The sequence below is a fragment of the Balearica regulorum genome, chromosome 15 (assembly GCF_011004875.1).
Source record: "Balearica regulorum gibbericeps isolate bBalReg1 chromosome 15, bBalReg1.pri, whole genome shotgun sequence".
Lineage (NCBI taxonomy): Eukaryota > Metazoa > Chordata > Aves > Gruiformes > Gruidae > Balearica > Balearica regulorum.
The window spans coordinates 15,706,404-15,718,625 of NC_046198.1; the positions used below are offsets into that span (position 1 = coordinate 15,706,404).

General features: G+C 36.1%; 1 long non-coding RNA gene across 1 annotated transcript; it reads right to left on the reverse strand.

The window, feature by feature from the left end:
* Positions 1–1,447: 1,447 nt before the first annotated feature.
* LOC142603983 (uncharacterized) lies at positions 1,448–7,639 on the reverse strand. Its single transcript, XR_012837872.1, has 3 exons — positions 5,205–7,639; positions 2,702–2,971; positions 1,448–1,636 (listed from the first exon to the last, which is right to left on the reverse strand). It is a non-coding gene; the product is annotated as an uncharacterized LOC142603983 (long non-coding RNA).
* Between the last annotated feature and the right edge of the window lie 4,583 nt (positions 7,640–12,222).

Sequence of the window (12,222 nt, forward strand, 5' to 3'; positions counted from 1 at the left end):
TCGTTCCAGATTTTAAAAGTTTTGTCTAAACCAATAATTTTTAACCAGAATTATTCCATTTTTTAAGTTCACACTCTGGTCCCACAAACGGTTGCATTGGCACAATTGCAGCATTGGTAGAGTGTGCCACACAGATGGCGTGGAAAGAAGGAAGGCAGGCTGCTGGATGGTTATTTTGTCAGTGAGGACGATATCCCTGCATAATTCTAACCTTATTCTGAACCACAGACTCTTCATTGATTTCACTTTCTGATCTCTCATGCTAAGCCCTTCTCAAACTGTGCCTATAGTCAGACTTATGTGCTTGTTGATGTCTGATCTGTTCAATGCTAGATCATCTAATGGTAATAAATTGTTCAAGGTCAAATATGAGCATGTAATTGCATTCCTGTCAAGATTAGCCAGCTATGAGTTACAGTGTTTAGACAAAGCATTATCCTAGATTTATACCAGCAGCAGGAAGACAAATGATACCAACTCTAATGTAAAATCACCAGGAGTAAAACCACTCTCCACTCCTTGTTTTGTGAGGGGTTTGTTTTTTAAATAACTTTTACTGGTGTGTTGAATTTGTGCGAAGAATTTTGTGCCATGTCACCATCTAAAATCTAAGTTTATTGTATCATGAAATTGCAGTTGTATACTGTTGAGAGTATGCCTTCAGCTTCTCATGTAGGTTATTTTTGAATACATAGTTCCTGTTGAGTCCGGGTTAGAAAGAAATGCACAGGGTATGAGGCAGAAAAACATCACTTAAATCCTTTCCCTCTCATGGCTATACATATTATTTTATTCCTTTCATATCCTCGTGGATGTAAGAATAATCCCATACACTTCTATACCAAAACAAAAAGGTTTTGGTATTTTCTTACCATAAAAAGTCTACTTTCAATTTAAAAAGTGGATCTTCACCTTAATTGTCTTTCTCCTGCTTTATTTCTCTTTATAGTCTCAAAGACAGAAAAACTGTCTCTAAGTACAAGAAGATGGTAAGGGAGAGTCAAAGCTAAAACTTGGCAAGCACTAAAACAAACAATTTTTCCAAGGAAATGGAGGAGACAGGTCAAATTAATTCCTTATGTAACTCCATTTACCTCAGTGCAGTTACATGAAGGATGAATTTGGTACCTTATACCTCTGTGGTCAGAAAAGGATTTCTGTGACTTCAGTCAGTACAGTATAAAATAATCATTCTTAAGAAACAAAATTGTAATTTAAGTCTGATAGAACTGCCTGTGTTATTTTTAGTCTATTAATATAATTGTGAAGGAACAATAGGTCTACAGAACAACAACAAAAACGGCTTCATAAAAAGATTAGTACATGATGATTTGCAGCTTACATCCTTAGTAACAGTTTTTTGTGGGAAAGAGGAATTCGTGACAGGCTGTAAAATGGGCAGTGACATCAGGGACAGCTTCTCTTTCTTGTAGGTTCCAAAAGCTTTTCTTCAGTTTGCTGCGTTGCAACTTTAACTTTTTTCCTCTGATCTCATTCTTCTCCCCTGACCACGTCTGTTTCAGTTCTCCTTTCCCTCAGGTTTCTTTGAGTTCCACTGTGTGTGCAGGGATCTCTGTGGCTTCTCCTTACTGCTGTAGTTTCTAGGTTTTTCTCTTCAGACAGATATATTTGACATCTTGGGACAGATAAAGGAGAGATGTTTGGCCTCCACCATAATTTCTTTTGAGATTTTAAATTTCAATATGCTTAAATTTGAGATGCTTTAAAATAACGCATTTTCACTGTGAGAATCCAGCCTCCATGTGTCAATCTGTAGTACTCAAATATAGCTGTACCCAGAGATTATTTCCATTTTAAAAGCTTGTTACGAAACATCAACCCCTGCCTTCCCACCCCACTCCCAAATTCAGGAAATACTTTTAATATCAATATGTTAAGATCTTTTAATAGGGTAATATAAAGGCATCCATGTAGTATATTACTGCAATGAAATGGAAGTCAACAGTCTGTCTTTTTTATCGTTACCAACTTGCAACTATCAGTTTTAATACAGAGGAAAGGATCTGTGTATACGTGCATATAAAAGATGTGAAAATACAAAGACGTTTATTGAAAACAGACAAAACCAGGAAGATGATAAAATAGCAGAAGGAAATGGCCTCAGATATAAAAACTTGCTTTGTATAGCAGAATTTATCACTAAAAGCTAAGGTTGGAAAATTGCCACGCTTCAGATAAAACTAGCAATGTAATGTAAACATAGATTTGACTTAGTATGTAAAATACAATAGATAGGTTTGAAAAACTAATGTCTTACAAAGTAATTCAATTAAGCTTTTTTGTTTCCTTTTTTTGTGTGTATCTTTAAAAACTTCATTATATTTTCAAATACCAGAAATCTCAGTTGTACAGATGCAAGCTCTCCTCTAAGGATGTTTGCATCATGCCATTCAATTTCCAAATATCCAAAATTAAGGATGGTGGAGATATATTTTGAAAGCAATTTTTTTGCCTTCAGAATGGCAGAACTATTAAAGCATGTTTCATAGAAAAATGATTCACATATTTAAAATATCTACTGCATGATTTTAATCCACGAAGCTATTCAAGTAAATGCGTACTGCTCAACATCCTTCACACTGGATAAAGAATATTTTTTTTAAACAGAGTATCTCCTCCATTTCTTTACATGTTTGTGGAGGAAAATTGAAAGCTTTAGGAAGTAACAGTACATTTATACCTGGAAGACTTTTCATGTAAAAGTGAGCACTTCAAAAGCATGAGAATCTAGGATACTTCAGTTATTGTACTAGCTGAGAACAAATGAATTCTTTTCTGGAAGGATATTTTCTCCTCTCTGGCCTGATAAGGCATGCATTCTGGTATTCCAGCTAGAAGATGGACAATGAGCACAGCTAAAGTCTCATGACTAACAAAATCATGGCCCTTGCTCTTTACTCTCATCTGTAAGGTTTTTTCCAGAACTCAGCATGTGTGGAAGACTGCAAACCTGAAAAACAAGATGGTGGATAACTACAGTTAAAACAAACAGATAATTTTTTCAATATCTTCATCATATTTGCAAGATAAATAGACTGTTATCTGCATACTATTTATATACTGCATACTATTTCTTCAATAACGTCTTGTTGTCTCACAGTGAAAACTTTTTTAACTTGTCAACAAAAATAGTTATCTCCTTCATAGATTAAATCATGCCATGAAGTATTTTTAGGCATTTCTTGTATTTGAATCTTCAGTGTCCTGATTGTTTCTATGGAATTTCCAGGTTTACTCTTTATGAAGAACAGTCACCTGGCAGGTTTTTTTCTAGCTGCTGCTTTTTCTTGAAATGGTCTGGACTTTCTGCATAACTTGTACAAAGGTTTCCTTTCTGTAAATGTTGTATTTCGTTCTGGTTTAGTAAAGCTGAGATATACGGCTATGAGTTAAAGAGAGATAAATTCTTCTTTGAGTTACTCAGCTAAAATAATGACAGGCTCTCTTGAAACTATTAGAAAGGAGATAATATTGGTTTTATTAGATTATGAAACAGCAAGTAATGACAGATAAATGCGCATAAAGCAGTCTTCTCAGAAACCTAAACTGCTAATCAATTAAGGATGTTATTCCAGAATGTTGACCATAGGCAATAGGAACGAGTAAAGCAGCATCTTTATCACACTGGGATTTCGGAAGATCCGTGTTAATTCCAGAATAGTATAACAGAAAAGAAAGGTAAGCTTTTACCATGCTTAAAGTAGCACTTAGGGATGCATTTCTATTCTTTGCTACTGGACTTCTTATCATTTATGGAAAGCACTTAAACAGAAATTTATTCTTGAGCTAAAGAAGCAAAGATATTCATGCATGTCTGTGTTTATATGTAAATATATATGGTTATATACATGCAGTCAGAAAACTACAGTTTCATATTTTATGCTAAGGAAATGGTCTTTTATCTCTAGATCACAAGATTAGAGGTATGCTGGGAGTATGATGAGGAAAAGACTCTCAGAAGGCTCTTACAAAGCTGTTGTGAATATACGACATTGTTCTCAGTCTAGTTTTGAACAGAGGCATGTCCGCGCACGTTCAATAATTAGTTGAATAACGGGAACTCTTTTCTGATTTCCTTACAGACCCCATTAGCAAAAGTTTAGAGGCAGACTGCACCTGAATTTGGAGTCTGCCTGATTAAAATAATTTCTCCTCCCTTTCTGCTAACAATCAGCAATTGTTTAACACTTCTGTAGTACTTCTTTAATAAAGCCACCGCTAATAACAGCAAATTAAAAACATGTCATGTAAAATTCTCCCTGAATTATTGAATTTACTGTTAGTTGAGGTATCTTCTGTTGTAAGTGGAAGTTGCAAGGAGACACTCTGCCGATGCCTGTGTCAGTTGCAACACCCTTTAGAGTAACTGGGAGAAAATGACTGTGGATTCTTCCTCACAATAACAAGAAATTATTACAACATAACAATGTTTGTCAGATTAATTTGAAACCAGAATTTGTTTTCATTTAAACTGTGAAAAGAAAAAGATCTCTGAAATGTGAGGATATTCCCATAAAACACACAAGTCCAGACCTTGTAGTTCGGTTCATGTGGGGAGCTCCTCATGCTTACAGAGCTCTGATGAAGTCAACAAGGCTAGACATCAGTACTGATCTTCTGTGATTGGATTACAGGATTGAAGCTGTGCTTTGGCCTACTAAAACCACTTTAAGTTACTTAAATAGGTAAATCTTACCAGCAGATTTCTTTTCTTATTGATTACACTTTCTGAAATGCAAAAAGAACCTAACCCAAAACCTTGCTTACTTTCTCCACATTTTTAATGCACTACTTCACCTTCTAAGTTCTGCATTATCATAAGGTGTATGTAGGACTGGAAGGACAACAGAAATAATAACTCTGGGAGAAAACAGTAGAAGTGTAATTTTCCTTTTCCATAAAATGGATGTGAAATACTTGTGCTTTTTTATTTCCTCTGAGCCCATTTCCAGTCCTTACTTAACCCCGCCCCCTCCGTGGGATCTGAACTGTTTGTCAGAGTTCCTGTTACAAAGGACAATCAGATTGTATCTATGTTGCCTCTTGTTTCATGTTGTCATTCACATCTTCTCATCCCGCGTTTCTGGCAAAATGACCTATCAAAATTAAACCAAGAATTTGTCCAAAGCATTTTTTTTCTTGGTTAGTCTTCCCCCCCCCCGCTCCCCAATTTTATGTGTTACCTCTCAGGTTTTGTATGTTAGGTTGAGAAGAGTCATTTTGTCTATGTCATTATCTATCACAGCTAGAATATCTGATAGGAGGCAGAAGTGCTGTTCCTTCCCAGGCAGATCAGCTGCTGGATTTAACAAGCATATATGAGTAAGAAAGATTTACCAGAGGTATTTTCACTGATAAAAGCATTCTTTTATAGTAACTATAGTAACAATAGCAATATACAAAATGGAATCAAACCTTTGCACAATGCTGTTTCGGTAGGGGCCTTCAGAAAAAACACTTCCTATGTGGAGGAATGAGAAACTCCTAAATAATCCATTCAGGAACAGCTACAATGCCTTATGATTACTTTTATGAAAATGTATTACAATTAATTGTAAATTGAACAAGTAGCAAAGAAGCTCGATGAACTGACCACAATAAAACATCCAGTGATGAAAATATCTACAGACTCCTAGCTTGCTAACATTGGCAAGTAGTTTAGCTAAATGGAAAGAAATCAGAAGGTACAGTTATCAACTGCAAATGAATTCTTATAAACCAGAAAGAAAATGTGAGGAAAAGCTCTGAAAATCATGTTTGACAGTGACAACACGGACCAGACAGCTTTTACTTTAACCAACAGGTTGTTGGGAACACACACCGTACATCAAAGTGAAGGACTTGAAACCTGCTATTGTCTGTACAGATGTTCTCACTCAGAAAGCAGCTAGAGGGAACAGAAGATAAAAGGCGGCTGTCCAACTCTGAAAAAGGTTAAAATTTTCAGTCTGCCGTGACAAGTAAATCTAGTTTTTGTGGTAGTCTCTGATTTTCAGCCTGATAGAAAATTCAACATCTACAAACCTGACCTAAAATGACAGACATCTGAAGGTGTAAAAGCAAGCCCTCAGAAAGGTTCTATACAGTATCATTAAAATATTTTTTGTTGGTTAGGTTTGGTTTTTGGTTTTTTTTTTTAATCTTAAATGCTTTTCTATCGAAGGAGGGGAGCAGAGACCAGAAATTAGAAATGTCTTAACTACTCTTAACTCTGGGGCAGTCAGCGTGCACTACTTGGAATGCAAGGCCAAGATCTGAAAGGCCATTTAGGAATCTCTGCTGTAGAAAAGATTTTTTTTATCATACAAGGCACAACAGGATTACTGAGCTCAGAAGGGTTGTTCATGAGTAACTTCCAGCTGAAGTGATTAAGGGCTCCAGCCGCTAGCCCGAAAGAAAGAGCACTCAAAAGATCCTGCTTGTCATTGCTGCTGGCTTTTTGTTTAATAAGCAAGAGGTGAGCGTTTGACTTCTGTGTTGGTTTTGGTCCTTTGCCCTTGGGGATACTTTTAACAATGCATAATACTTGAAAGAATTCCAAAATTGTTTGGGTTTTTTTTTTTCTCTTTGAACTATGAGGTTAAAGATAAATAAAGGAGTATTTTGATATACCTAGAAAATGTTTGGGATAACAAATAGAAATAGTGCTTCCTAATGCTTCAAGAGACTTCTAACGTGTGTGCTTTTTACAAGCACACCACAGTTCTTGATAACAAGACCCCCATCCAGTATTTCCTTTTTTAATGGAAGGTAAGGCACTCCATCCACTTTTAAAAAAATAATCTCCTTAAGAAACGCAAGTATCTTCAGCTGAATCTTTGGTATTTGTGTTTGGTTAGAGGTTTTGTTTATTTTAATTTTAAGCTGCTGTCATATCTGCCAGAAAAGGCAAGAGCTAAGAAATATACTGAAGAGGTAAATGTCGTGATGGGTTGAAACTGCTAAAAGGTTCCTCTGGCAATCTCAGATTTGCATGGAGGAAAGCTAAGCTCCTCTGCAGATAAGCTGCTCTCAGTATTCTATAGTATGAGATGAACAAAGACACAGACTACTGCAAAGTCACAGGCCACCAACTTAAATCTGACTTCAAAACATTTCAAATCCCAATAGAAAGAGATTTGGATACACATGTGGTAGCGTGTCTGTTCCCCAGTTTATTGGCAAAAGAATTGAGTTCCCTGAAGTTCCTGATGTACCACAGGTATCTTGCCCGTTTGTGTAAAACTACCAATAAATCATCTAAAAGTGATGACAACATGAGTAATTAAGGCTAGATCACATCACTGTCACAGCAGGGTGGCTGGAACATCATGGGCAGCAAAGGAGGTCAGAAACTATTACTTCCATACGTACCATGCCAATTCCAGAAGCAACGAGGAATTACAGTGACACGCAGAGAGGGCGGTGGTGGCACTTTCTGAACTGTGGATGTCCAACCACATCCCAACACTTCATGGCCCTTATTGGATTATTACATTAATTTTCCTCCCCACCCCTCTTCCTCAAAACCTATCACTTGGGCATCAAACATAAACTGTAAGCTAATTATGGCTTGTGAGTCTAGAATCAAAAAGTCATCTGATAGGAACTTTCAGAAGAGATCTGAAAAGTGAGGGGTTTCTGGGGTTGGTGGCTGTTATGGGGTTTTTTTTTAGTGTTCAACATTAAGCAGAAGATACATGAAATGGTTTTGCTGAATAAAATTTCACATTACAAGAGATCTGACATCTGTAAATACTAAGGTAATTTTTAACCCTGAAGAGAAACATCCACCACTGTTTCCTGACTTAAGCAAGAGTTGCTATGGCTGTTCCACATACTTAGCATGACTTGTTTTCCCCTTCTAAAATTAAACTACGTTGCAAGATTAGAGCTACTTAGGAAATACCTTGGAATTAGATTGAAGGTAACTGGTTTGTTAAGGTGTGTCATTAAAAAAAAGTGTGTAAAAAGAATGCCTATGAATGAGTACTGGTGGCTAACGTGATGAAGCTAGCCTAGAGCTCAGATACCAAATTGCCAAGGCCAAGCATAAATAACCTTTTATTCTCACACAGGTTTTAAATTTATTTGGTATGCAGTAAACACACATCTCCAATTGTATCTCTGAGAAAGACACTCACTGTCTGACTTTATATTGTCAGAAACATGATCTCAAGTACATCTGTACAATTTATACAGTGAAAAGTTGGAAAGAGAATCACCTAAACTAGCTCTTTTGTTGAGCACAGACAAAGAGATCATTTTTTAAAAGATTTTTATTTCTGTTTTTAAATAGCTTGATAAAACCCATGAATTGGTATTCAGAGTTCAATTGTAAACAGTTACAATACATTACCGCTGTGTATTGATTTTGTACATTAACCTATTTGCAGTGACAATCCATAAGACAAGTCAAAGTCAGCATATTTATAAACTGAAATGCATTGTACTAAGAAAAAAGGATACTGTAACTGAAAATATTTAAAAGACTGCTGTTTAACTCCCTCCTGTGGTGTAAGCAAGCAGCATCACAATCAACAGCTTCTGGAAGCTTAGATAGCACTCTATTATTCAAAAGTCTGTATTCACCTCATTAGGACAACAGGTTTCAAGTTTACTATAGAAACTCCTCTCACAAGGTAAAAAGTGTTACAATAAATTTCTAATACACATACAAAGTTGTAAACATCTTTCTCTGGAACAAACCGAAGTGGTTTGTGCCAGCCTTCTCCATCTCCCACATTGCAATAAAAAAAATTAAAAAAAAAAAAGAGGACCAAAGACCAAGGCCATCCACTAAAATTGTTCATAAAAACATCACAGTTCACAGGAAGTATTGTAAGTGTCAGCATTTAAAGTTAGTGTTAGTCACCAGCAGGTAGCAGAACCCATTTTCAAGAAAGTTCCTGGAACACTCACCAACTTCAGGTGATGAATCAGGCACTAAGCATTAGATTTACCTACTTTTAAGAACAAAGGCTTAAATTACTTCTAGGTATTTTTATATCTGATAATAGGTAAATTGACTACAACCAGAAACTTAAAGAACACTGATACTTTTACAAGTTTGGGGTTTGACCATGTTTGCTATCAGGTTTACACAGATCTTCCACAGAGAAGAAAGAAGAGAGATTTGCAAAACAGAGTATACATATATTGAGATCACAGAAATAAACTGGACTTTTTCAAGGCAGATTTTCTTTCTGGAATTCCCCCAGGCCACAATCTAAAATGTTTTCACTTTTAAATTGATTTCATCATTAATAATGAAATAACCATCTACTTGGTCTGAATCTTGCATCACCAATTCCAAAAAGACCAAGAGAATTGAGATTTGGGAATGCAATACAGGATTAATTTCAAACTACACACCAATTGGATTTACTTAGTGCAGGGTGTAAGGGATGGCATTGTTCAAGTACTTCCATATTATTCTTGTTTTCACACCATCAGCAGATAGATATCAATGTCCTATTTATGTGAGCTGATCATAAATATTAATAATTTCATAGGCAAGAAGTTGTTTATTTGAAAGTTCTATCAAATGCAGCTCTTCCTTGAGGATTAGAGGCTTTGTAGTCTGAGATATTGAAAGGGGGTTCATCAAAGATTTTTTTAAAAATTCTAAGAAGTTTTTTTCCCCAGTTATTGACTGCGCATCACAGAAACAAGTGTCAGAACAGGTTTTATTCTATGCAGTTTTAAGAAAAATAGGTTTCAAAATAGTAAGAGTGCACTCATTTTTTTTTCAGAAAGTTATACTAATGACTTAAGAATGTGAAGACCATTGAAGCTAGCGTAACTTTCTTAAGTTTTGACCTCAATGTATTTGATAAGCCCCAAATTCTAGCTGCATTCTCAGCTGCTAGAGGTACTACAAATTTGAATTAAATATTAGATTTTAATCAAAGCAGCTGTTTTGCAGGGGAAATATGTCACATTGACTACCTATTGCTCTGTCAGATATACCACTTGTCATACACCCTAATGACAGACTATGGATGCTTACATCTCTACATGGTTTCTGTCAATTTGTTATGCATAATTAATTACAGGGGAGTGTTTCTGGTGGAACAGAGTATCACCTTATGCTGAGAAGCGATGGGGAGAGAAGGAAAATATAGGTAAGATCAGGCCATAAAAACGAAAGGAACAGCTCGACAATAAGATGATACATTAGGAGAGTACATACAGGCTTGCTTCTTCCAAAAATCAGAAGTGTGTATAGCTATAAGGAGGGGCAAGGGAGGAGAAAAGGAGAAAGGAAGCAAACTTTGGCAAAGTTTAAGAAAGTGCAGTCTTTGCAGTCCTGAAAAAAAAAAAATCTCAACAAAAACACCAAAAAACCCCAAACAACGACACACTAAACCTCAAACAACAACAAAAAAAAACACACAAAAAAACCCACACAACCCAACACTGAAAAAGCAAACGGCTGAAAAACGTTTACAGATAAGACTGTCTCATGGTGCATGGTGATACACACCGATGATCTCTAAGATTGCACTAGCTAACATCACACCACCATCTCTACTGCATTTTGCACTGCAATGTCAGGAAGTAAATAAGCATTTGCATAAGCATTCCAACATCACACTGTGATAAAACACTTTATCTACATGCAGAGCTCCATGCGCACACATTTAAAAGTGTATTCTCTTTTTCAAAGCAGTACACCATATAGTAAATTTCCACTCAAGTGTACATTTATGGGAAACTACTAGGCAATTCTCTAAATATTGAGTATTTTCTTACTTAATTTGTTTTCTAACAGCAGAAATAGAACTCTCCGCTATGTAGTGCGGGAAGGATCTGGACACTGATCAATGACATTTTAGAAAGCATGAGTTTAGTAGAACACTGACATTTTCCTTAGAAATACATCTTTCCAACACCAACGGAATAGCAAGACAAGAGAGGAACTGGAAATAAGAAGGCAACTCCTGGTTCACTATAAAGGTCCCTTACCCCTAGTAAAAATGTTATTTTTCTGTACTACAATAATCATCCGTCTCGGCCCTAACAGCACATTTACTCAGAAAAGCAGTTTCCGCATCTGACTTATTGAAGCCACGAAACGCCATACAAACTTGTTCTTGGCTGAGACACCTTCCATCTTTTGAGATGAGTTAATATCAAAACATTTGTAGGAAGAGAACAGTGGCCTAAACCATATAGTGTTTGATTTATATATATAGGATCAAAGGATCACCACCCTTCTGGTTTCTTATTCTCCACCAGATAGTAAAATCCATTTGGGCATTGTCACTGCCAGTCAAACAGTTCTATTAGTGCAAGAACAGCGCTTTCAATTTATGGCCTCCCCAAGCTTAAAGTGCAGTGTAGTACGTGAGATTTTAACATACCAAACTATCCTTTATTTGAATTTCAGAAGGAATGTTCAAGTTAGAAGTTTACCTTTTGGGTTTTAAGCAACAAAATCCAAGGCAATGTACATAAACTATCTTAAAATGGATTAAATCCACTCACTTAAGACATATTCTTTATACCTTATGTTCAATATACATATTATACACAAAGAAATCTGTCATTTCATTTAGCTGTATTGTATACATATTTAAGGTGATCCTGTAGGAAGTGATTAAAGGCCACTTAAAGCAAATTTTGCTTAAAATGGGACTGTATTAGCTGGACTCTGATACATAATATGATCCAAAGTTCCAAGATCCCCTCCTGCATAGGTTGTCATCAATAGAGAGACAACCCTTAGCACTCCACTGTACACAGATTTAAATTCTAATTTGCAGCTGGTTTTTCATGTTTCATTTCCTCCCCCTTCCCCCCACCCCTTTAAAATCACCACGAAGAACAGATGCATTAAAAACTGAATTAATGCTTTTATGTCCTTAGCTACACCTCTTGTCTATTAACCTGACAATATCACCTACAAGTTTTTGTGGTATGTAACTATGGTTCCCTAAACACGTTCCCAAATGATGTACAGCAGAGAATCTTCCAGGCCAAACTGTTCAGGTGAACAGAGGAGGTCTCAAGTAACAGGTACAGGTATGCCAATCGATTCTTTATCTAAGAAGTTCAAGCACTTCATTGCAGATGCAGGACTGTGTTTATGTGCAACTTAAAAAAAAAAGCTCATCATACAGGAAAAGATTATTTCTTTACTTATGTAGCTAGTTATAGAGATTAAGATGCAGTTGCACAATGCTTTCTTTAGCAATCAAGTCAGCTTAAACAGGC